Source organism: Magnolia sinica, chromosome 3, assembly GCF_029962835.1.
Source record: "Magnolia sinica isolate HGM2019 chromosome 3, MsV1, whole genome shotgun sequence".
Taxonomy (NCBI): Eukaryota; Viridiplantae; Streptophyta; class Magnoliopsida; order Magnoliales; family Magnoliaceae; genus Magnolia; species Magnolia sinica.
Genome location: NC_080575.1, coordinates 15,450,524 through 15,476,762, shown reverse-complemented (window position 1 = coordinate 15,476,762; position 26,239 = coordinate 15,450,524).

The window sequence follows — 26,239 nt, the reverse complement described above, 5'->3', positions numbered from 1 at the left end:
TATAGGGGTATATATATTGATATACACCGTAGGATAGTTAGCCCCCATGATGATCTGCGTATGGACATGTTCGACCCGCCATTTGGATGCGTCGATCGACAAATATGATTAGAAGTCTGTTCAACGGTCACCGATAGTCGATCGGGGCCGCAGCTATACGGATATGAGTAGGGAAATATCTTTACTCCACAGGTAAAGTTTGGTCATAAACCGACGGTCTGAAATCCTCAACTTTACATAAGAGTGGATGACCCAATTCACTTAAGTTCTAGCTCATTTCTTTAGGGTATATGCACTTCTCATGTACTCGTCCTTCGGCTCAAGTTGAGCGGTTCTGGGCAGTACCCAGGTCTAACTCCCACGATGGATGTCAAGCCCAGTAAGACGGACATTATTCTATAGTTTTGGAACTAGTAGCCCGCCAACAAGCGGTGTAGAGCTTGTTCGGAGAATCAGGGCATTTCTGGAATGAATTTGGTAGTAAGATTTCTCATAGGCAATGATTAGGGTTTGGATTAATTATGTTTATAGTGTAGCCTATTTATAACTAGTGAAAGTGGAAATTAGGTCATGATTACTCTGAACCGTCGGTTGTGGGATAAAGGAGTAACGAGGTTGATTTGGTCTATCAGTCAAGATCCGGGCGGATTCGTTGGCTTCCTACGATTGATTAATCGGACTTGTGTGGTTCTTTACAGGTACTACCCTTGTATAAACTAGCATTGAGTGTTAATGATCATTAAATGATATTATAAGTTAATTAATAGAAAAAATTTCAAAGATTTTTGGAAATCCGAAACAATGAAAATCTAGGATGTTACAATCTACACCCCTTAAAAATAATTTCTTCCCCAAAATTGCCTAAGGGTAATAAGTAAAGGTTTCATTATTTCATTTGCCTAGGTTTTGTTGATTTCAAGTTTAGATGCGGTGTAGGGTGTATACTATCTATGCTAGTCTGGCTCCTTTTAGTCTACCCCCTTAAAAATAATTTCACCCAGATAGTTTACTACAATTTATTTATTTATCTATTTATTTTTCAAAGATTTGGATTCATCATGATGATTTCCCTCTATCTAGAGTAAAAATATTTGTTTTCAATGTTCGACCCACACGGAGAGGCGGTTGTAGTAGGCTTGAACCTGATACATCGATCATCTACTTGACCAGGATAGAAGGCTCATTGTATCCCTTCTTTGTCCCGGTGGATCCTGATCTTCTACTCGGTCAAAGCAGTGAGTCCATTGGTAGTCGCCCAGGATTGAGAATTGGGTCAAGCCGCGAATACTTCACAAGTGTATGCTTTCATAATTCCATAGTCCGATCAATCTAAATGTTTAGGTAATGACCATCATTGTAAAGTTTAAATATCCTATATATAAGGTGGTCATTTGGGTCTTGATCTAAGAGAGTCCTCATTTCGATTTATGTCCAAATTGGGGGTTTAATAAATCTCTCAATATGCCCATGGTCAAAAATCACCCTAAAAATTTTCTATAGGCACAAAATTTTATATGAATTACCATTGTATGTAATGAAATTTTCTCTAGCCTACCTACTCTGTCCAGATATTTCTTTATAGTAACCCAATTATAGATGTTAATTTCTGTCCTTCCCTTTCCCGTAGACCATAGAATAAGTTGCTCATGCAATTCGATTATTAAATCATCAATGATTGAAAACCAAAGAGGAAGGGAATTGGGAATCGTAATTGGAAGGAAAGGGTTGGGCACTTCTAAGCAAATGATGGCATAGGTTCAACGAATAGAAGAAAACTCCTCATCAGCTAATGTTGGAAATATGTCTAAGCAGATAGGGATTGGTTTTTGTAAATGACTTCTCAAGGTAGAGGGTTTATCATTTGGATATAAGCAAGTTAGGTTCCTCATTATGGGATTTTGAAAGGGTGGAAGTACTAATGAGTGGGGGTATCCATATCTTGTCACCATTTTGGAATAATATTTGGGCTAAAGATGATCTCATTTCGTGAGAGGAGGTGCCCACACCATGTACTCATCACGGGAATTGTGGTTTGAAAACATTACATGTTGTTGTAACCAAAGGCACCGCATGATAAGTAGCCTTGGGAATCTAATGAGCATCCTGAATGGGGTTGATGGGGAAATCTTTGAGCTCCATTGGAAGCTATGGATATAGTTCACTATTTAATCAAAAGTACTCTTCCCTTCTTAAATTTGAGGAAAAGATTCTGGAATATGACAGGCTTCTTGAATGGAGTTGAGGTGGATGTTTATGAGTCTGCCTAGTAGAAGTGTGGATACTTGTCTCAGCCTAGGTTAGTTAGTGCCTTAATGTGAAGTGCCATACAAAAAGAAATATTGTCTATGACTAATTTTGAGAAAAGTCACCTTTCTTCTCTTACGTGTGCTTACTGGGTGTTAACTGCAGCAAACATAGTATATGGAATGCAATTTTGATGACAATAGGAGTGGAAATGAGAAATTTGTTAAGATTGATGGACAACTACCCCATAGCAACTATCTGATATGTTGGCTTATAATTAATGACAACCAGAGATTGAGAAGGATGTTGTTCATTGTAACATCTCGTCCAATCGGGGCGTTGTCCTGAGGCGTCCACGTAGGATTTTTCCGCAGGACCGAATGTTTGAAACATCCGTGGCAGGGATGCCACAAGCTAATTAATCTAGGACTAGCCCATTTGCCTATACCGGACAGGCCATGGCAAGACCAAGTGCGGGCCGCCAAGCCGGATGACCATTTACAATGAGCTACAGTCCGTCCGGGCTATATCGCGATGCTGGAAGGTCAGAAAAGTCTAGGAATTTAGGGGATCATAGGACTCACTGGGCTTGTCGTCCATCACGGACCGCGGACCCGGCAGACACCTAGAAGCGGGATCTGGCACTGACTTAATGCACCGTAACCATGCCAGGACCAATCTGGCGCTTGCAAATGGAACTAAGATTCCAGGTTATCCGACCATTGGATCTCTTCCATATTTACCGTGGAGGCCTAATGGATTTTCCTACGCCTGTCCACTAACTCTGGGACCCGATCGTGGGCCGGTCACCGTCGATCACAAATCGGACCCGTGCGGTCAAACCCCGGGTCCGATCGTCCCCAAATTTTGCGTGGCCCTTCATCGGGCCATGGATCACCCATCCTAAAAACTTCATAACCTGAGGACCACCAGAATTACTCAAATCACTAAAATGGACCCCATAGGGCCGTTTAAAGATCAAAGCCTTTGACTCAAATCCCATTTTCGTCTATCCGTTTATTTCCAAATTTTACGTGGACCCTAGACGGGCCATGAGGCACCTACCCACCAAATTTGGTGGCCAAAAGAGTGTCAGGGCCGCTCCAACTTAAAAAAGGGAGACCTTGTAGGCTATTTTGGGAATATGAGGGAACTTAAGGCCAAAGGGCCCAAGTCTAGGGAATAAACCCTATCCCTCATAACTCCCTCTTCCATTTGCTACAACTACCAAGAGAGAAAGAGAGTAAAGGAGAGTAAAGAGGAAGAGAGAGAGGAGGAGGAGATCCAAGGTGGACCCTAGATCAAGGTGGGCCCCAAGAAAGCCAACCCTTCCAACTCTTTACCACTCTTGCAAGGAGAAAACTCCTTTCCTTAGCCTCAACAACCATCCGTGGGTTGCCTAGGTGAGTTTTTCCCCCATCCTTCTTGAAGTTCAAGTAGTAATGTGGAATTGGGTTGAAAAATCTAACATACAATAGTTTGATTTAGGGATTCCGATCGATCTACCCGAAAGCCCTCTTTCCTAGGGCGTTTTTCGAGTCTCCATCGAGCCATAGGTGCGGACTATTACTCCTAGGTGGCCTAGCACTAATCTCAATATGATTTTAATGATTTTGATTGTTTGGTTGATGCAATTAGAGAGTGTAGAGAAAACCTAGAAAATCATGCCTATCTTAAGTGTATGGAATTGTATGTTCTATTTGCTTCTCTTCACATAACTTGTTGAATCTTGATTGTCGCTTGTTAGATGACTTGTGGATTGCTCACATGTTGTGCCTTGTCAATTCCCATGTTGATGTTTCTATGAAATGTAGGAAGTGAGCAACTTCCCCACCAACACCCACTACACTTGCATTATTACTAATGATTTGTGAGAACTTGCTTATTTGATGAGTATGATTTGCATGATTGAGGTGAGTGAACATGATTACGATCTTCCCTGCTAATACCCCTGTCCGTTGATATGTTGGACCCCCATTAAAACCCTACGGTTGGCCATGGAAACGAGGAAAGTTAAGGCGGTCTCGTTGGTAGGACCGCCTTGAGGCTAAACCCATGGATTTGGGGCAAGTGTGTGTGTGGGCGACTGTAGTTAGACTACGTGGGTTGCTTGCACCCGATGTCGTTCCTCCATGCGCTCGCCTAGACTCGTGCGGTCCAGCCTACTGTCTGGCTAACCACGATTGTTAACCCTGTTTGCTCGGACTTGTATGGAAACTGGGACACCCTACAACCATCGCAACCCAACAACAACCCACTTGAAATCGGTCCACAGCCTCGTGAGCCGGGCATGGTGGAATGGGACACTGTGTCCGAGCTGTCGGCCTATGCTAGGGTACCGTGCCTCCCCGTAGTGACCGCGAGCGATCTCTTTTCTCTTGGCACTCCTCATGTGCTTGAAGTCGGGGATGAGGAACCCGACGGGATCACGGACCGCGGGGCCTCGCCCTCACGCATTGGGGGGTTTAGGCCTCGCACCCAGATTAGGGCATTGATAGATGGGGTGTACCAGATTCCCCAATCTGCTGGATGAATGAACCTAACTAATGACTTGGCTAACACGACCGCATCACATCACATTAGTTAGGTTGGCGACTCGGCAGTCGAGGTCCCACTGAGGGAGTTTGGCATTGGCGATCGTTAGATGGCGTCGCACGAGGGAGTGTTAGGGCGAGGGCATCCATCATATCATCCTGCATGCATGCGCATTAACAAGACTAGATAGATGCTTATGATTGATTGCTTTTCATTAAATCCCTATTGCAATTAATGCTTGTTACAACTTATGGCTAATAGCACCTACTGAGTTGATCACTCACTCCCACTCTGGGACGGTGTTTTAAAACACCAACCAGACCCTTTCATAGATGCAGGTGACTCAGGACTAGAGGAGCCTAGCGAGACGAGCCTGGACGAAGAGTTGAAGCTGTCATACTTTCAGCTGATGGAGGGATCGCCGCCCGCTTGAGGAGCGGTATTGGATGGCTGGGTTATGGGCTCAGCCCCTTTCTTTTGGACATCATATTTTTTGTTGATTTGATGGGCAACGCCATGCGCGACCCATTTGTATTTTTGGACTTGTATACGTTTATGTGAGACCTCTTCATTTCAACAGACTTTTGCGTTCATGTTTCATGTCCAGGGGACGTCAGGCTGCGCAACTCAAACAGATTAAATGCGCATTAATGAATATCCGAAAATGGTGACTCTCGGGAACTCAGGAGTCGAGCGGATGCGCGACCCCCGATTTCCAGGGTGTTACATTCATTGAATTTGAGTTCGGTAGTTATAGTGGAGATGTGCATCTAGAGTTTTCATGTGATTGGCTATAAGACCAGCTACGCTTTATAGATAGAATGTTAGGCAGTTAAGAAGTAATATATTCATAGGATGTGTAGCGAAAATGAGGATGTTGAAGTGGACGAGTGGCAACTAAGGAAGGACAGATTTAGAAATGAATGCTTAATGTATAGTATATTCGGCAATCAAGAAACAACACATTAATAGAATGAGTGTAGCTATGGATGTGGAAGTGGATGAGTGGCAAGATGAGGTAGGGTATAATTCGGAATGAATGAATTTTTTAAACTTATGAGTAGCACCAATAGGTAGGAAGATGAGGGAAAGTCATCACGATTACCAAAAAATTATTAAAATTCTAGAAGTGACAGTTGTCTAAACTAATGATTCATCATTAAGTTTAAAAGTGTATATATTTATTGTAACGCTTCTTATACTTTTAATGCTTGAATTATTTTAAAGTTTTTTATGATAATTTATCATTAAGTTTCAAGTTATCTCACAAAATTTCATATCATTTGGATTTGTAGATAAATTATTAAAATTCTAATAGCAACAGCTGTCTGAAATTAATATTTTTTAGATAGTTGGTAAAATATCTTAATTTTAATCATATTATAATTTTTATTTTTATTTTATTATTTTTATATAAAACTATCTCATCAAGCTTCAATCTGGCTTTTGAATCACCTAAATCGGAGTTGTAACGAAGGAGATATGATTTTTCAAAGTTTAGACAAGACCTGTCCAAATCCTGGCAGGGGCTACGCCGGTCGGGCAGGGTCCCGCCGACCCTCTGAATGTCCGGGCAGGGGCCCTGCCGGCTGGGGGAGGTCCCCCCGAGTCGCTGGAGCCTGGGCGGGGTCAGGCGGTCGTGCGGGTGGGGTCCTGCCGGCTCACTATTTTTCGGGCGGGGTCGCCTTGCAACAGGCATATCTCGCAAACCGAAATGAGTTATTCGACATGCCATATATGAATTTGGGATAGGAGAAGCCAATTTACGCAATGGATATAGTTATTTCATGATATTACTCTTAGTTATTAGTTAAAAATCTATTTTATCTACATTTTCACTATTTCCGGTAAATTTTCATTTATCCTTAAGTCTTTATCCTAGAATGGGTTGGAACTAACAAATTTGACCCAGAACTAGATCATTCGGACTTGAATGTTGGCTTCGACCGTTAAATCTTTCGATTTTTGGCTCGTTCCTAACAATGTGCTAGGGAAGTTTAAGAATAAAGTGATGACAGGTTAATATCTTAAGGAGATATATTGGAAAGAGGAATTTCGATTTAGGCCTGTTTGGCTAGTGGCATTAAACTATACTAAATGGGATTGCAATGCTAACCCCAACCTAAGATTTGGGAATGGCATGTCTGGAATGAGCGCGGGATGAAATTTAGAATTTATTTCATAGGCTTTGCAAAATAAGTCTTGTGTTGGAAGGTGTGATATGAGACATCCAAATCCCATGATAATGAATTTCCAAGGGTAATTTGAAAGAAAATCCCGGAATTCACCCTTAATGGAATACATTCTAAACAGGGTATTGTAAAACATGAGATACACTCGTTCCAGGGACAATACCTTACACATGCAATTATCGTTACTCTCACAATTCCCTTCACCCTAATCTCACTTATTTTAGTTGGCCCAATAGTCTCTTAGGAATTAGGTGGACTGGAATAGCTAACTTTCCTAGTTAGTCGAATCGAGTCTTACCTTCAAGTTCTCAAATTCTTGTCTGGGAACAAGCCGAGGCACTGTAAGACTCTCGGATGCCCTTCTCTAGTGTTACTACTCCCTCTCGCTACCGAACCCTAACACCTTGGAAGTTTCACCTTATGTCTAGGATTGGCGGTTCAAGGACTGGGGTGGTTCATAGAATTTCGTGGTTCCTATTGCGTTCCCTCTCAAGTCAGCGGACACATTAGTGAGTTCATGACCCATAGCCCAGTTGATTCCAAACTATTGTTTTGATACCATCTCGTAACGCCCTGAAAATTGGGGGTCATGCACACACTCAACTCCCAAGTTCCCGGGTATCACTTATAACCGATTTTTATTAATTTACGCTTAATCAGTTTTAAATGCGCAGCATGGAATTACTTGGAACATGAAATACAATCACAACCAGTCTACTGAAATGAAAAGGGCAAATATATACAAGTCCAAAAGAATATAAGCGGGTCGCACAAGGCGTTGCCTAACAAAATCACCAAAAAGAATCACATGTCCAAAAAGAATAATATGCTGAGACCAACACCTAGCAATCTAAAAATTCGTCTGCTAGGCCGATGAAGAACTGCCCATCAACTAGAAGTAAGACAGCTCGTACTCATCGTCAAGACTCGCGCCATCAAGCTCCTCATGATCTGCATCACCTGTATTTACGGGAGAGTCTGGTTGGTGTTTTAAAACATCGTCCCAGAGTGGGAGTGAGTGATCAACTCAGTGGGTATTATTAGTCTTAAGTTATAACAAGCATCAATTATATTATGAATTTAATGAAAAATAATCATTCATAAACAACTAACTAATCTTATTAATGCGCATGCATAACGGATGATATGATGCATACCCTCGTCACAACACTCCCTCGAGCGACTCCATTTAACGATTGCGTATGACCAACACTCCCTCAGAGCGACCTCGACTGCCGAGTCACCACCCTAACTAGTGTGATGCAATGTGATCGTGTTAGCCGAGTTCTTAGTTAAGTCCATTCATCCAGCATGTTGGGAAATCTGATACACCCCACATATCAATGCCTCAACTAGTTGCGATGCCAAGGCCCCTCAATGCGCGAGGCCATGGTACATCCTTGATCCCATCGTGTTTTTCATCCCCGACTTCAAGCACATGGGGAGTGCTGAGAACTGGGATTGCTCGCGGTCACTACGGGGAGGTTCATCACCCCAGCATAGGCTGACAGCTCGAACACAGTGTCCCATTCCACCATGCCCGGCCCATGAGACGGTGGATTGGCTTCATGTGGTTATTGATGGGCTACAACGGTGGTAGGGTGTGTTAGGTTCTATACATGTATGAGTAAACATGGTTAAACAAATAAGGTTGGTCAGCCAGTAGACTAGACCGCATGAGTTCAGGCAAGTACGTGGCGAAACGACATCAGGTACAAGCGACCCATGTAGTCTAACTACTATTGCCCACACGCACTCGCCCAAATCCAAGGGTTTAGCCTCAAGACGGTCCTACCAATGGGGCCGCCTTCGCTCTCCTCGTATTCCTAACCAACCCAAGAGTTTGGGTGGTGATTCATAACATGCCAACTAACAGGGTTATCAATTGGCATAAACAACATCATGTTCTCATACTCCTCAACATACAATTTAGAATCTCCTAGCAAGAGAGGCTAACAATATCATGAATAAAGGTGCATGTGTGTTGTGTGGGTTGGTGATGAAGTTGAGCACTTCCAACATCTCATAGAGTCAATTTGCACAAGGATTAATAAGGCATACATGCTATAGGGCAACATCATGTGAAGAAAACCAAACAAGACATAAACATGAGATCATCAATTCGTACCAAATCATGTGAGAGGCAAAAACAACATCATATGAGAAAATCAACATGACATACAATTCCATACAATTCCAAACAACCCAACAATTCCTAGTCTTTTTCCTAGATTCTCCAAATGCATCATCCAAACAAACAAAACCATTAGACTCATACTACAATTGGTGTTAGGCCATCTAAGGTTAATAGTCTGCACCTATGGATCGTTGGAGGCTTGAAAAACGACCTAAGAGCGCCGAACTCGGAGTCGATCGGCCGGAATCCTAAGACAATATACTTGCATGTTAGAATCTCATGCAATCCACCCACAACACAAAGGATTACAAAAAGATGGGCGCTTACCTCCCCAATCGGTTGGGAATCGAGCTTGGAGTGTGGATGTGGGAGAAAGGAAGGAGATTGCCAAAGTTTCAAGTTTCCTTGGGCTCCTCCACTAACAACACCCTTCTTCACTCTCTTTTTTCTCACTTCTTTCTCCTCTTTCTCTTCTACCTTTTTCCCTTTTCCTCTTAGGGCAAATTCGTATGGGGAGAGGGGTGCCCGAAACAAGCCCCTTTTATAATGCCAGATTTGGTGCAAATGGCCCCAACTGTTGGGTTTTTACTATACTAGCCCTATGGGAGAGTTTTTTTAACCTCTAGGATCCACTATAGGGTATACATATTGATACACACTATAGGATAGTTAGCCCTAATGATGATCTGCATATGGACATGTTCGACCCGCCATTTGGATGCGCCGATCGACAGATATGATTAGAAGTCTGTTCAACGGTCACCGATAGTCGATCGGGGCAGCGGCTATACGGATATGAGCAGAAAAATATCATTACTCCACGGGTAAAGTTTAGTCATAAACCGACGGTCCGAAATCCTCAACTTTGCATAAAAGTGGACGATCCAATTCACTTAAGTTCTAGCTCCTTTCTTTAGGATATATGCACTTCTCATGCACTCGTCCTTCGGCTTAAGTTGAGCAGTTTTGGGCAGTACCCAGGTCCGACTCCCATGATGGACGTCAAGCCCAGTAAGACGGACATTATTCTATAGTTTTTGAACTAGTAGCCTGCCAACGAGCGGTCTAGAGCTTGTTCGGAGAATCGGGGCATTTCTGGAATGAATTTGGTAGTAAGATTTCTCATGGGCAATGATTAGGGTTTGGATTAACTATGTTCATAGTGTGGCTTATTTATAACTAGTGAAAGTGGAGATTAGGTCATGATTGCTCTGAACCGTTGATTGTGGCCTAAAGGAGTAACGGGGTTGATTTGGTCTATTAGTCAAGATCTGGACGGATTCGTTGGCTTCCTACGGTTGATTAATTGGACTTGTGTGGTTCTTTACTAGTACTACCCCTGTATAAACTAGCATTGAGTGTTAATGGTCATTAAGTGATATTATAAGTTAATTAATAGAAAAATTTTTAAAGATTTTTGGAAATCCAAAACAGTGAAAATTCAGGATGTTACACTTCTGGAGCTTTGATTTTCGATATATGTATTTCCCTTTCAGTATTGTATTCAAATGTTTATATTAGTGGATATGTGATGATGATGTTGCCTTTGTGATTTGGGTAAACTTGTGGTTATGCTTCTTATGAGACAAATGTACGTTGGAAAACCCTCCTTATAGGATCTCAGGATTGAAATTTGGCGTATACGCCCTAGGAGCCGAGAATAGGGTACTTTGGAGGCTGTCGGTACCGGATTCAGCGATCGAGAATTTGTGAGCCCGATTTTCGAGTTTAGAGCGTGACAGCCGTCCTGTGACTCGACTGACTGATTTGGGCGGACGCGAATGGGCGACGGTAGTAGGACTACTTGGGTTGCTTGCACCTGATGTCCTACATTACGAGCTCACCTGAATTTGGGCAGGTCTAGTCCACCGACTGACCAACCATGCTTGTTAACCACATTTGTTCACACCTGTTTGGAACCTGGAACACCCCTCGCCCACTGACGCCCGCTGATAATAGCTAAATATTAATCCACAATCTCATGAACCGGGCATGGTGAAATGAGACACTATGTCCGAGCTGTCAGCCTACGCTGGGGTGATGAGCCTCCCCGTAGTGATCCGCGAGCAATCCCGCTTTCCAGCACTCCTCACGTGCTTGCAATCGGGGATGAGGAACCTGATGGGATCAAGGATCGCAGGGCCCTAGCCTCACACGTTGAGGAGTCATGGCCTCGCAAAAAGGATAATGGCATTGATTTTGTTAGGGCGTACCAGTTTTCCCAACCTTCTGGATGAATGGACTTAACTAAAAGAACTCGGCTAACATATTCACAATCGCATTGCATTAGTTAGTTTGGCAACTCGGCAATTGAGGTCGCAATGAGGGAGTGTTGGTCATGCGCGATCGTTAGACGAAGTCGCTTGAGGGAGTGTTATTGTGAGGTCATGCATCATACCATAATTCATGCATATGCATTAACAAGATTAGTTAAAAATGTGTGAATGTATGTTTTTCATTAAATTCATCATAGAATTGATATTTGATGTAACTTATGGCTGATGGCACCCACTAGGTTGACCACTCACTCCCACTCTGAGAGGGTATTTTAAAACACCAACCAGAGACTTCATTAAATGCAGGTGATGTAGAGCTCGACGAACCGAGCAGGGTGAGTATAGACGAGGAAGAGGAGCTTTCCTACTTCTAGCTTATGGGCGGGTCACCGTAGATTGAGCGGGCTGACTATGGGATGTTGAGCAGGGGATTTAGCGCACTATTCTTTTGGACATTTCATATATGTATTTTGTCGGGCGATGCCTTATGCGACCTGTTGATATTTTTTATAGACTCGTATACCTTAGCTGCTTTCATTTCAGTAGATTAGTTTTGGTTGTGGTTTATGTTCCAGTCGATTCCATTTCTTCTCATTTAAATTGGATTATATGCAAATCACTAAAATTAAGTTATAGGTGACACTTGGGAACTTGGAGGTTGAGTGTTTGCATGACCCCCAAATTTCAGGGCATTACACCATATTAACTGGAATGTCCTGAATTACTGATGAGTATGTATGTCTATTCCTGAAATAGAATTGTTTGTAGCATGGTATAAAATTTTAGCCTATTGGTCAATTGGGTTGGCCAGCAAATCGGAAAACCTCACAAGAGCAGCCCTATAGGATCGAATGCCCTGGGCCAATCCAACCGATTTAGGCTGAAGACGGACAATCGATAGTAGTTGGACTACACGAGATACCCGCACCCAATGCCTGTTACGCCTTAGTTCGTGTAAGTCAACCAAATTAGTCTCATAGCCAGCCAACCATGTATGATCACGCCTGTCTGAACCTAAGACACCCCATGCCCCTGGAACGCCCACTTACAATCGCTAGTGATACAGTCCAAAAGTCTCGAGAGCCGGGCATGGTGGTATGGGACATTGTGTTCGAGTTGTCGGCCTACACTACGGTGACGAGCCTCCCTATATTGACCACGAGCAATTTAGCTTAAAATCCAGACTTTCGTATGAGCTTAGTTGGGAGTGATGAACCCAGACCGATTAAGGGTCGCAGGCGTGGGGCCACCCTAGAGCTCACGATTGGATTAGGGCATTTGATTTTGTGGGAGTGCCTTAGTTTACCGAACCTTGCTGGACAAACGAACTTAACTAAACACTCGGCTAACATGACCATTGACGCATTGTATTAGATAGGTGTGGCGACTCGGCAGTTGAGGTCACATGATGGAGTGTTAGTCATTTATGAATGTGAATATGGAGTCACTATAAGAGAGTGTTGGTGTAAGACCCGTATTCTAGTCCGTACTGTTCCATCGACTCCCGCGATCCTTCCTGTCGAATTTCGGCAACCTGCAATGTATAATCGACATTTGCACGCGAGTCTAAGTCGTATCCTGTAGATTTGAGTTGGCTTAATCAAAGACTTGTATCATTGCGACCGCACCGTCGCCGCGGTTCCAACGCCATGTCTTGCATACCGATCCGATACCCTGGCAGGAGATGTGGGCCGGTGTTTATTTCAAAGAAAACGCCACGCATTTGCAATCCTAAGAGAATCTCTACGACATGTCCCATCAATCAATCACTCAAATCAATCAATGCTTTCTTTCTCCTCAAGTCAAGCAACCCCAAAGTCAACTCTTTCTCACCCTCTCTCTTACACACCCATGCTAGTCAAGTACACCATCACCTCACATCCATCAACCATCACTTTTCTTACAACAACCCTCTCTCTCTCATTTCTCCAACACATTTTTCAAGCCATTCCAAGAGCAAAAAAGTGAACGTCCAAGCTCTTTCCCAAGTGAGATGTGTGTGGCCCACTTTTCATCCCAAGATCTCTCATCTTAGCCATTCAACTCTCATCACCCTCCATCAAAGTGAAGTATAAAGAGATCGGCGTTCCATCGGACCAAGAAGATCGAACGGTGGGTGCTTATTAGGCTAGAATTTTCATGTTTTGATGATGGGCCAAGTGAGGCCTACCGATTGATGGTATGGATCTCACTTTTGACCCTAGGTGTGGCCGATGGCCCACCTTGATCCATATGATTATTCCATGATGGGGCCAATCTCCATGGACCCCATCATGATGTTTATTTTCTTTGCATGGCTAGAGGTCATCTAGACCTTCCATTTTGGTGGAGAAGGAATCTTCACTGTTGATCTTTAATTTGATAGGCCCACGTGTTATGGGACCCACTTGATGTACGATTGAATATAAAAGAGGGCTCATAGTAGCGGAGCCCTCCATCACATGTGTCCCTCTCTCTTTCTATCTCTCTTTCCCTCTCTTTTTCATAATTCTTTTTTGTGTTATGATGTGGCCGTGTGGCCCACTTGGATAGACCCCACCATGAGGCATATATTTTATCTAAGTTATCTATTGGTGGGGCCCACTTTATGAGTATTGTATCCACACCACCCATCATTTGGTGGCCCACGTGGGCAGCCCACTTGAAAGGCACAACCGTCCAGCGTCCCTGGACGCTGGACATTGAATGAAAAACACAAATATTAGCCTTGGCTCAAGGCTATTTAGGTGAGCCACTTGTATAGGCCCCACACAGATGTATGCACCCAATCCACACCGTCCATCCCTTTCCCTGGACCATTTTAAGCGTTGAACCGAAAAATGGGGCCAATCCGACTTTTTGTTGGGCCATAGCATAGAAAACAGTGTTTGTCACCGTTAAAAATACACATGATGTTTCCACACCCCAAAATATATTAAATATTGGGCTTGTTTAGCTTGTTATGAACTGTAGAAACTAGTGGGCGAGATGGATTCTTCCAATGCGGGCCCCACGCATGAAAAACCTCAGAAAAACCTAATTTTTAAAAATAAAAAAAATAGGCAGCACCTGCTGCCGCTGATGTCAGCAGCAGGCGCTGCTGCGCTATGGACAGACGGGCAGGGACCACGAGTCCCAGCCGTGGGCCCCACTGTGATGTGTGGCAGCATCCTCACCATGCATTTGTTAGGCCCCTTTGGGGCAGTGGGCCACCCCAAATATCAACCGTATACGTGACCCAGGTGGCCCACAACATAGGAAATAGTGGGATTGATCATCTACCATTGAAACCCTTTTGGGCGTGCAGAAGTTCTGGATCATTTTAAAATTTGTTTTTCCTCTTCACCAGGGTCCGTGGGGCTCATTCACGTCACCCATCCATTGGATGGGCCACACCTTAACGCATGTGATGGCGGGACCCACCCCATGTGTGGGGATACCCCCCTGACGGGTGTGACTGTCCAGGCCGTCCAGGGCCTGGACGTCAGATATATTATAAATATAATATATTATATTATATATTATATATTATATACTATATGATATGTACATGGTGGTGGGTCTTACGTGGGACCCGCCTTTGCCTTCCTAGTGCAACCAGTTGCATGAACAGCAGCTATATGGCTGCTCCTCTTAACTAGGGGTGCACATTTAACCGATAGAACCGTGGAACTGGACCGGAACCGACCAAACGGTCCAGTTTGGTCTGGTTCTAGAGTGCACCAGTTCCGGTTCCAAAAATCAAAGAACCGGTGACATTGGTTCGATTCTCGGTTTGGGGGTATGTAGAACCGAACCGAACCGTGAACCGATCCGTAGAACCAAACCGTGAATCCGATCCGTGGAACTGAACCGATGTATTTTTGCACACCTTATAATTATTTTCTCTAGAATAATTATTTTCATAAATGTATTTTTGCACACCTTATACAATATCTAAACCATTCATCAAATGGACCACAACATGGATCTTACAATTGGGTTGGATTATAAAAAGCCCAGAACCGTGGAACCGATCCGGAACCGAATCGGTTTTAATGGTTCGGTTCCGGTTCGGTTCTAGTGTACCAGCGGTCCGGTTCCGGTTCCGAATTTCCTAGAACCGTTAGGAACGGTTTGGTTCCGGTTTCACCCCAAAACCGGACTAAACCGAACCATGTGCACTCCTACTCTTAACAGTAGCAAGCCCACAGGCCCCACGTGATGTATGTGTCTTGTTTACACCGTCCATTGCTTTGATGGTGGGGCCCACCATGATGCATGTGTTGTATCCATGACGTCCAACCATTTGTGAGATATTTTACATCATGGGAAAATAGTGGTGAGCCCGATCTAAAGTTCTAGTGGACCCCACCATTTAAAACAGTGAATAGTGACCTCCACCATTCAAACTTCTTAGGGGCCACAATATCTTCCAATTAAGTTGATATTTTATTTTCACTTCATCTAGCTCTATGTTAACTTATGAATTGGTTGGATCTCAAACACATCACGGCAGGCCACTTCGTGATATGATCATCTATGAGGCCCACTTTGATGTATTTTGTGGCCCATCTGTGAGGTCCAGCTTGATGTATTTTGTGGCCCATTCGAGAGGCCCACTTGGATATACTTGTGGCCTATCATGATGTATCTTTGCCCCATGAGTAGGGCCCACCTGTTGCTTGTTTTGAGGCCCAGGTGCAGGGCCCACCTGTTATGTATTTGAGGCCCGTGTAATGAGGCCCATTGTGATGTATTCAAGGCCCATGGGATTGAGGCCCATTGTGATGTATTAGGGTCCGTGGGTAGAGGCCCATTGTGATATATTTAAGGCTCATGAGACGTGGCCGATTATGATATATTCCTGGCCCATACTATAAGGCCCATTGTGATGTATTCAAGGCCCATAGTTGAGGCCCAGTGCGATGTATATATGACCCGTTAAGTTGTGTATGAATCCCTTGTATGAGCCACTCCTTGGGAGCAATGTTGGTTTAATGGCCACATTGTTGGGCAATGATGGTTTAATGTCCACATTGTGACCTTCCCTTAGGCCCTATTCAGCCGATTCCGATTGTCGAGGCCGATTATTAATGCTGGTCATTGATACTGATTATGAGTATGTGACAGCATAGCATCATGATACCTACACCTTGGAGCCCACCTTGTGTATATATTGGGCCCATAGGAAAGTCCAGTTTATTACACGATAGAGAGGGTAAGGAAGCCCACTTATTGCACTTAGACTTGGATCTGCCCTTGGTGGGGGATATTGTGACGCTCCATCACTGTGATCACATGTGGGCGGGCGCACGTGGGCGGACACTAATGTGGGCGGGGCCTGAGGAGCCTGAGCGAGCTACCAGTGATTGGCAGGCTACTGTGCACACAGTGAAGGCAGAACTTTGTCCCACATCGGTTGCATCGTCGGATGTTGTGGTGGCTATAAGTTGGATTCTTTCCTTAACTATCATGACGCGTTTTAAATCAGTGAGCTTATCTTGATATTTGGACTAGATCCGTCATCCTTCTGTGGACCCCCATCATTCGTATGCATGTTGTGATGGATGATTAATTAAAGCAGATGTCATTGGGCTAAGATGATTATGGGACTCCTTGTGAGACGGAGTTATCCCCACATGATCGCGCGATACGCGCAGGTTTGATGTATGACCTAGATGAGGTTGATGGTATTCATGGCTCTTCAGAATTTGCATATTGCATTTGCATCATCGGCATCTGATATTTAGTTCTCTATGATTCCGCATTTGTATAGCCGATCCGCATTGCATATTCTGATATTATATGACTCATGGACTTACCAATATATTTCCGCTTACTCTGATTACTTTGATATTGCATACTTAGCACTTATCTTATGCACACACTTTCACCACCCTCTAAGCTTTTATAAGCATATGCACGATAGATGTGTGCAGGTGGCGTTAGGTTGCAGCGGCGTTGAGCTTGGAGCGTGAAGCTGTCCTCTGGAGCTTTGATTTCGATATATGTATTTCCCTTTCAGCATTGTATTTAAATGATTATATTAGTGGATATGTGATGATGATGTTGCCTTTATGATTTGGGTATACGTGTGGTTATGCTTCTTATGAGACAAATATATGTTGAAAAATCCTCCTTGTAGGATCCCAGGATCAGAACGAGGCCGAGAATGGGATACTACGGAGGTTGTCAGCACCAGGTTCGGCGATCGGGATTCCTATAAATTCGATTTCCAGGTTTGGGGCGTGACAGTTGGATGGCGAGGGCATGCATCATATCATATTAACATGCACATGCATTAACAAAAGTATCTAGGGATTGTATGTTTAAGTTGTTTTTCATTAATTATGCATGTGGATTTGATAATTTGTGTAACTTGTTGTTAATGAAATCACTTAATTGATCACTCACTCTCACTCTGGGATGGTGTTTTAAAATACCAACCAAACCCTATCTTATATGCAGGTATCATAGAGTCCGACGTGCTGGACGAGGCATCCATAAACTCGGAGGAGGAGTTCTTATATTTCCAACTCCTGGGCAGGTCGTTATAGTTTGACCTATGGCCAGCGATGGGACCGTAGGGTGTGGACATTTTGTATATTTTGGATTATATGTATTTTTGCCAAGACGTGATCCCATGAGTTGACTGAATACACATCACTTTGCTAGTCGAATTGTATCACCTTAGGTTTTCAGGGACCGTGTAGGAACTCGGCTCCCGAATTTCCAGGTGTCATGGGTGCTCTACATTTGGATGATCTCATAAACAATGAAGAGTTTAACAAGGCATGAAGCATAAGTAAGCCATAAACCAGTATCAAGTGTCACTAAATATAAAAATATCCAAACCACAAATCCAAAATTATCTAAATAGGAAACTATTCCCCACCCATACATGACCCAATGTGACTAGAGCCCTGGCCCATACCCCGCAGTAGCTCGAACTCAGACTAGAAGGATCCGCCGAAAGTCTGTAAGCAGGGAAGCTCTTCTTCTTTATCCATGCTCACCTCCCTCGGCTCGTCGAGCTCCACCACCTAAATCTAGTAGAGAGTCTGGTTGGCGTTTTAAAACACCGTCCTAGAGTGGGAGTGAGTAACTAACTCAGTGAGTGTCATTAACCATAAGTTACATCAAATAACAATTTCATGATGAATTTAATGAAAAGCATAAATTCATAAATCACTAACTAGTCTTTATTAATGTGTATGCATGACCTCCCCCACAACACTCCCTCAAGCGACTTCGTCTCATGGTCGCGCATGATCAACACTCCCTCATTGCGACCTCAACTACCAAGTCGTCAAATTCTACCTAATGTGATGCATGAATAATGTTAACCGAGTATTTAGTTAATTCCGTTCATCCAGCAGGTTGGGGAAACTGGTACACCCCGACGATATCAATGCCCTCATCCATTTGCGAGGCCCGGACCCCTCAACGCGTGAAGCCAGGACCCCGCGATCCTTGATCCCATCGGGGTCCTCACCCCCGATTGCAAGCACGTGGGAAGTGCTGGAAAGCGGGATCGCTCGCAGTCACTACAGGGAGGCTCGTCACCCCAGTGTAGGTCGACAGCTCGGACACAGTGTCCCATTCCACCATGCCCGGCTCACGAGACTGTGGATCAGTTTGCAGCTGTTGTCAGTGGGCGTTAGTGGGCAAGGGGTGTTCCGGGTTCCAAACAGGCGTGAGCAAACATTGTTAACAAGCATGATTGGTTAGTTGGTGGATTAGACTGCTCAAGTTCAGGCGAGCACGTAACGCACAACATCGGATGCAAGCAACCCATGTAGTCTCACTACTGTCGCCCATTCGTGTCCGCCCAAATCAGTCAGTCTGGTCACAGGGCGGTCCGACCAACAGTCCACCCTCACAATTCTCAGTTCCTGACCAACCCAGAGAATGAGTTGTATTTAATATCACTTCAACAATTAAGAGTTCATCTTCTAGTACAAGTGAAATCATGTGCACAATACATCGAGCATGAAGTTTCAGGTTGTTAATATAAATGCAATTACTCTTAATATCATGAGTTAGACGTGTGTGCGTGTGGTGCTGGATTTTCGAAGAGACTAAGGACAACACACTACTCATGGTACAAGAATACAACAAGAAATAGTACAATCATACATGTTATAAGGAAAATCATGCAAGAATTAAATATGAGATGATCATGCAACACCAATTTCATGCTCAAACATGTTGAAAACCAAACAAATAGTTATTTATCGATGTATGGATGTTGGTGGACCTAATATGTAAGTTTCTAGCTAGGTTTTTCCCAAATCACTCATGCACATCACTCTAACATCCACAAGCATTAAATTTATCGTAAAATTGGTATTTGGTCACCTAGGGATAATGGTCCGCACTTTTTGATGAACCGCTTGATTCACGGCACCCATAGGGTTAAGGTGCTAGGAAATCATTGTTGAAATGCCTAAATAAGCATACAAGCTTGTAAGAATTGGAATGAATTAAACACAAGACCTAAACCTACAAACATAACTCAATACTTATCTTCAATCGTCGCCGAATCGACACCAATGAATGACGATGTTGCTATAGAGGAGATGAGAGGGTGAAGGTGCACAAACCCTCATGCTTTCAAACTCTCCCTTTCTCTTTCTCCTCTTTTCTCCTCTTTCTCCTCTCCCTTTCTCCCCTTTTTTTCTTGTTGAAATTCATATGGGAGGAGGGGGTGCCTAAAAGAAGCTCTTATATAGTGCCAGATTTGGTGTAAATGGCCTCAAGGGCTAGGTTTTTACTATACTAGCCTTATGTGTAGATCTTTCTAACCTCTATGGCCTACTATGGGACGTACATATTGATATACACCTTAGGATAGTTAGCCCTAACGATGATCAACGTATGGATATGACGGCCCGTTATTTGGATGCGCCGATCGACAGATATGATTAGAAGTATGTTCAACGGTCATCAATGGTCGATCGGGGTCACGGCTATACGAATATGAGCAGGGAAATATCCTTGCTTTACGTGTGAAGTTTGGTAGTAAACCGACGGTCCGAAATCCTCAACTTTACATAAGAGTGGACGACCCAATTTACTTAAGTTTCAGCTTCTTCTTTAGGGTATTTACATTTCTCATGCACTCGTCCTTTGGCTCAAGTTAAACAGTTCTGGACAGTACCCAGGTCCGACTCCCGCGATGGACGTCGAGCCCAGTAAGACGGACATTATTCTATAGTTTTGGAACTAGTGGCCCACCAACGAGCAGTTTAGAGCTTATTCAGAAAATCGGAGCATTTCTAAAATGAATTAGGTATTGAGATTTCTCGTGGGCAATGATCAGGGTCTTGATTAACTATGTTCATAGTGTGGCCTATTTATAGCTAGTAAAAGTGGAGATTTGGTCATGATTACACCAAACCGTCAGTTTTAGGCTAAAAGAGTAACGAGGTTGATTTGGTCTATTAATCAAGATCTGGACCTTATCCGACTCGGCTTCTTTTAAATCTTTAATTTAGTTATGATTGTCTTAATTAGTTAGCGATGGGTCGGGGTCCTATGTGAGTAAATCATGGGGTTAAACTTGATATTTAAGTTATTAGGCGGATTCGTTAGCTTTCTACGGTTGATTAATCGGACTTGTGCGGTTCTTTACTGGTACCACTCGTGTATAAACTAACTGTAACATCCTCGATTTTCACTGTTTTGGATTTCCAAAAATCCATCAATTTTTATTTTTTTTTAATTTTATTTAATTAACCTAAATATTACTTAATAACCATTAGCTCTCAATGTCAGTGTATACAGGGATGGTACCGATAAAGAGCCGCACCAGTCTGATTAATCAGCCGTAGGAAGCCAATGAATCCACCCGATCACTTGAACATCAGGTGTAGCATAATGTCCCGCCCAACCAGAACAGCGTCCTGGGGCGTCCACTTAAGATTTGCCACATGACCGTTTATTTAAGTCACTCGTAGTGAGGTATCACAAATAAATTAGACTAAGATTAGCCCAATTGAATAGACCAGACGAGCCTTGATAGAACCTGGTGCGAGCCTCTAAGCCAGATGGCCGTTTACACTTAGCGACAGCCCGTGCGGGTTATACCGCGACATGGGAAGGTCAGAAAATTATAAAAATTCAAGGGAGCATAGGTCTCACTGGGCTTGGGGACCATCACGGACTACGGACCCAGTGGACACCCAGAAGTAGAATCTGGCACTTGCCAGACGAGAATCTGGCACTTGCCAGACGCGCCCCACCAATGCCAGAATTGGAATCTAACACGGGTAAATAAAACTGAGATTTCAAGCATTTCAGCCGTCGTATTTCTTCCAAATTTATGGCATAGGTCTAATGTATTTTTCTATGCCTGCCCACAAGATCTGGGTCCCGATCATGAAACGGTGACCGTTGATCACAAATCGGACCGTTGCGGTAAAACCCCGCATCTGTTTGTCCCTAAATTTTGCATGGCCCTTCATCGGGCCATGGAGCACCCATCCTATAAGTTTTATGGCCAGAGGGCCACCAGAACTGCTCCGATTCTCCAAACAAGCTCTATACCGCTCGTTGGTGGACCACTAGTTCCAAAACTATAGAATAATGTCTGTCCCATTGGGCTTGACGTCCATCGCGGGAACTGGACCTGAGTACGGTCCAGAACCGGTCAACTTGAGCTAAAGGACGAGTGCATGAGAAGTGCAAATACCCTAAAGGAAGGGGTTGAAACTTAAGTGAATTGAGTCGTCCACTCTTATGCAAAGTTGAGGATTTCGGACCGTCGGTTTGCGACCAAACTTTACCCATGGAGTAACGATATTTCCCTACTCATATCCGTATTGCCGCGGCCCTGATCGACTATCGGTGACCGTTGAACAGACTTCTTATCATATCTGTCAATCGGCGCATCCAAATGGCGGGCCGATCATATCCATACGTAGATCATCATTAGGGCTAGCTATCCTACGGTGTATATTGACATGTACACCCCATAGTGGGCCCTAGAGGCTAGAAAGACCCTCTCATAGGTCTAGTATAGTGAAAACCTATCCCTTAGGGCCATTTACACCAAACCTGAGACTATATAAAGGCCTCATTTGGGGCAACCCTCTCCCCATACGAATTTGCCCTAGAGAAAGGAAAGAGAGAAGAGAGAAAAGAGAGAAAGGGAGAAGAGAAAGAGGAGAAAGGAGGAGAAAGAGAGAGGAAGAAGAAAGGAAAAGAGTATGTGGTAGGAGGTGGGGCCTAAGGAAGCTTAACTTGCAAACTCTCTACCCATTCTCCAAGGAAACCTCCACCAAACCCACCCATGCCAAGAAGAGGAGGTAAGAATGGTATATTTCCCTTCAATAGAGTAACTTAGTGTAGATTTATAAGCATTAATGTTGTCTTCTTGATTTTGATTTAGAAAATGGTGGTTTTACCCAAATCCCCAAACCCTAAGATCTCAAAGAATGGAAATCTCCTCTTAAGGTGCGGACTATTATCCTTAGGTGGCCTAGCACCAACTATAGTTCGAGATTAATGATTTTAATTGCTTAGATGTTATTTTTGAAGGCCTAGAAAATCCTAGGAATTGTATGTTGGTTGAAATGGTATGGATTTATATGTTTGACTCTCTCTCATGATGTCGTTTATGTTTCTCACATGATTTGATGTATGGATGATTATATGCTCATGCCGTGTTGATTTTTATATGTTGTTGCTTCATATTTCGTATGATTTCATTACTCTTGTGTATATGATTTCTCAACATGGAGGAAGTGTTAACTTCCTCAATAACCCACACCACACACATACACTTTATTTATAATATTAATGATTTGCTTGTAGGAAAATTTGAATTCTATGTTGAGCAACATGAGAACATAGTGTTGAATATGTTTGATGTTACAGTGGTAGTTGGCATGTTATGAGTCACTATTCCTACTCTTGGGTTGGTCAGGAACATGAGGAGAGCAAAGGTGGTTCCGTTGGTAGGACCACCCTGAGGCTAAACCCATGGGTTTGGATGAGTATGTGTGGGCGGCAGTAGTCAGGTTACATGGGTCGCTTGTACCCGATGTCGTTCCGCCACATACTTGCCTGGGCTCGTGCGGTTTAGTCCACTGGCTGACCCACCTGGTTGTTAACCTTGTTTGCTCACATATGTATGGAAACTGGAACACTCTACCACCGTTGTAGCTCATCGATACCGGATAGAATATTGATCCATAGTCTCGTGAGCCGGGCATGGTGGAATGGGACACGGTGTCCGAGCTGTCGGCCTACGCTGGGGTGACGCGCCTCCCCGTAGTGACCGCGAGCGACCCCACATTCAGCACCCCCCATGTGCTTGAAGTCGGGGATGGGGAAAACTCGACGGGGTCAAGGATCGCGGGGTCTCGGCCTCACACATTGGGAGGCCTTGGCCTCGCAACTAGTTAAGGGCATTTGATACGTGGGGTGTATCAGATTCCCAAATCTGCTGGATGAATGGACTTAACTAAGAACCCGGTTAACATCATCATTGCATGGCATTAGCTAGGTTGGCGACTCGGCAGTCGAGGTCGCACTGAGGGAGTGTTGGCATTGGCGATCGTTAGATGTTGTCGCACGAGGGAGCGTTGTGGTGAGGGCATACATCATATCATCCTGCATGCATGCACATTAACAAGACTAGATAGATGTTTATGATTGATTGCTTTTCATTAAATTCTTATTATAATTGATGCTTGTTGCAACTTAAGGTTAATAGCACCCACTGAGTTGATCACTCACTCCCACTCTGGGACGGTGTTTTAAAACACCAACCAGACCCGTTCATAGATGCAGGTGATGCAGATTTCGTGGAGCCTGGTGATGCGAGCCTCGAGGAGGAGGACAAGTTCTCTTACTTTCAGCTGATGGATGGTTCCCCGTCGGCCTAGTAGACAGGATTTGGATTGCTGAGTAGTGGGCTCAGCCTTATCATTTTTGGGATATAGTATTCTTTTGTTGTTTCTGTTGGGCAACGCCTGATGCGACCCTTTTTATATCCTTTGGGACCTGTATATAATGATCTATTTTCATTTCAGCAGACTAGTTGTGATCGTGCTTCATGTTTCAAGTAACTTCAGGCTGCGCATTTAAACCCAATTAAATGCATATTAATGAAAACCGAATATAAGTGACCCCGGGAACTCGGGAGTCGAGCGTATGCACGACCCCCTATTTTCAGGGTGTCACAAGATGGTATCAGAGCAATAGTTTGGAATCCCTTGGGCCATGGGTCATGAACTCACTAACGCGTCCGCTGACTTGAGAGGATACGTATTAGAAAATGCAACATGGACTTAGAATGCTAGGAAGCATCCCAGACCCTGAACCAACAATTGTAGATGGAGGGTAGGACTTCTAAGGAGTTAGGAATGGGTAGCGAGAAAGGGAATAGTAATGCTAGAGAGGGGGATCTGAGAGACTTACATTGCCACAGCCTATTCCCGGGCAAGAAATTGGAAGCTTGATGGTAAGACTCGATATGATTGAGTAGGAGATTTATCTAGTTTAGTCCATTAAATTCCTAGGGCCCATGGGGCCAACAGAAATAAGTGGGATCAGGGTGGAATGAATTTTAGATAAATGCAGGTAAGGTATTGTCCCTAGGATGAGTGCATCCCATGTTCTATAATGCTCCGTCAGGATGCATTCAATTAAGGATAAATCTCGGATCTTCCCTCCCAATCACGCTTAGAAATTCGTCATCCTGGGATTTGAAAATCCTACATTACACCTTCCAAAGCAAGGCTCACTTAGCAAAGCCTGTGAAGTGAATTTGAGTCCATCCCACACTCGTTCCAGATGTGTCATTCCCAATCTTGAGCTGGGATTGGCATTGTAATCCCATTCAATACAGTTTAATATCGCTGACCAAACAAACCTAAGTCCAAATTCCTCTCCCCAACCTATCCCCTTAAAATCTTCACCTATCATCACTCTGTCCTTTAGTTTTTCCGAGACATTGATAGAAATGAGCCGGAGACTAAACGATTTGACGGTCAAAGCCATCATCCTACACCAAACGAGTGAATATCGGGCAAAATTTGATAGTTTCGACCCATTTGGGAGTAAAGAGTTAGGGATAAATGAAAATTCACCGAAAATAGTGAAACTGAAGAAAAATAAGATTTTGTCCCCTAATCGGAAGAAATTTTATAAAATAGATAGGCTCATTGTGTAGATCAGATCCTCCTACCCCAAATTCATATATGGCACGTCGCGTAACTCATTCCGGTTTGCGAGATATGGCCGTGGCAAGTTGCCCCCGCCGACTATCCAGCGGACCGCGTGGCCCCCGCCGATTCCGCGTGGCCCCCGCCGCAGCCCCCGCCAACAGTCCAGGGGACCGCGTGGCCCCCGCCGAATCCGCGTTGCCCCCGCCGCAGTTTCTACAATTTTAGGTCAACTTCAAAAAAACATATCTCCTTCGTCACAACTCTGATTTAGGTGATTCAAAATCCATATTGAAGCTTGATGAGTCTAGTTTTATATAAAAATAATAAAATAATAAAATAAAAATTATAATATAGTTAAAATTAAGATGTTTTACAAACTATCTAAAAAAAATATTAATTTCGGACAGCTGTTGGTCCTAGAATTTTAATAATTTATTTACAACTCCAAATGATGTGAAATTTTGTAGGATGGTTTTAAACTTAATGATAAATTATTATAAAAATTTTAAAAATAATTTAGGTACTAAAAGTATGAGAAGCGTTTCAAAAATTAGGGATGTGTAGAGCCTATTTCCCTTTTCTCTCACTCCATCATCCTCACTCTCCCATCCTCAAAGCCATTTCTTCAAAAAAAAAAAAAATATCTTCTCCTCCTACAAACTCCTCATCTCCTCTTCCTCATATCCAAACCACCTTCCTAAACCGTTTCTTAAC